This window comes from Mastomys coucha, chromosome X (assembly GCF_008632895.1).
Source record: "Mastomys coucha isolate ucsf_1 chromosome X, UCSF_Mcou_1, whole genome shotgun sequence".
Taxonomy (NCBI): Eukaryota; Metazoa; Chordata; class Mammalia; order Rodentia; family Muridae; genus Mastomys; species Mastomys coucha.
The window spans coordinates 132,578,930-132,580,493 of NC_045030.1; the positions used below are offsets into that span (position 1 = coordinate 132,578,930).

A 1,564-nucleotide genomic window follows, 5' to 3' on the forward strand; every position below is an offset into this window, starting at 1 on the left:
ACCTGAAAAGGAGCATGAAATGCGCATCAACTGCCATGCCCACCCTTGCACCGTTAGGCCTTCTTCCATATGAACAAGTTGGGCAGAGGACAATGTGTCACAAACCTAGTAGAAATCAGACAGAAGCATTAACCTGAAATATGTTCCAGTGTCTGATGCCAGAAAGGGCCACAAGATGGCAGCAGAAAACAAAGCAGACTTTTGTTATGCATAGTAAGCATACAAGGTTTTGTCATTAATGCATAAGTGGAGTTCTTTAGAGGTTGAGTTAGTGAACATCCCTCTAGCTGTGACCAAATATCAATAAGAAACACCTTAGAGATGGAGAGACCGATTTGGTCTCATAGTTGAGGTGATGAACTTCTTTAGGTTAGGTGTGGAGGCTCACAGTGGTGGCAGTAGGAGCGAGAGGCTTCTTGCTCACATCTGAGTGGGTCAGGGAGCTGAGACGGGGCAGGAAATGGTTTTAGGTTACGAATCTCAAAGACTCCCATCAGTGATCCACTTCTTCCACTGAAGCTCTTTCTCCAAAAGATTCTACAACAAAGCACAGCCAGCTTAGGAACAAATGTTCAACCCCCCAAACCTGTGGGAACATTTCATAGCAAAGGATTATGATGCAAAGTTGCTTGCCTAGGCTGGTAATGAATTCAGGTAATAGAGCTTCCCCCAGAGGTTTCTAGGCTCAGGAGACTGCACTGTTTGATTTAGACTCTTCTTAGACTAGACAAATTACCATGGAATTCACACCAATGTGTGAATGCCTTGCTAACTTCTTTCTGGAGAAAACAGAAGTGAGCTAGGAGTCTAGAGGTAACCTTTAATATGACCCCCCCCCCCACTAACACTATTCTAGAAGAGGCTCTTCACAAATAGGAGAATCTTTCCACCCTGGTTTTTATGAGTACTCAAAATATATGCATGTAAAACAGCACTAGCCAATGAACATCAAGCAGAATGTATAATATCAGTAGAGCAAAGCAGCACTCTGAAAGATGGACCAGAAATGATCACTATTAATCCTGGTGACTCTTTTACTAGATTTCCAAATCAAGTAGTCCTTGCCCCTCAGGAAAACATTATATATACTGTTTTTTTCCTTTTTAAAAATCATTGTCATCCAAGTAAGCAAAAATAGATTTCATCTTGTACTTTTATGATCTGCTTTATTGTATCACTAAAGAGGCATATGATGTACGGCCTCTAGGCCCACCTGGGGACAAAGAGGTCTTTAGGCTCACACCAAATAACTGATCTTCAAGTGAAGGTACAAGGAATTAAGCTCAAACAGTATGGTTGTTGAAGAAAAAAATTGTCCCTTGGTATCAGTTGGCATCTTTACTCATCTAAAAAGAGATTGCCCTCCAAGGAGGAGTCTGGCTCCACAGAGATATTTTCTGTTGCAGCTGGACAAACAGTTGCCTGTTCAACTCCTGTTAGAAATTGGTTCAGTGTTCAGTGCATTAATCTCTTCATTAATAACTCTTACTTCGCCTGGCAGTGGTGGCACATGCCTTTAATCCCAGCACTTGGGAGGCAGAGGCAGGTAGATTTCTGAGTTTGA

At 42.1% G+C, this 1,564-nt stretch overlaps 1 long non-coding RNA gene across 1 annotated transcript in view; it reads right to left on the bottom strand.

Annotated features, from left to right (window-relative positions):
- Positions 1 to 343: 343 nt before the first annotated feature.
- The window catches only part of LOC116094861, a 2,682-nt gene continuing 1,461 nt past the window's right edge, over positions 344 to 1,564 (bottom strand). The window contains exon 3 of the long non-coding RNA XR_004120347.1: positions 344 to 537. This is a non-coding gene — a long non-coding RNA (uncharacterized LOC116094861). The remainder of the gene's footprint in view (positions 538 to 1,564) is intronic.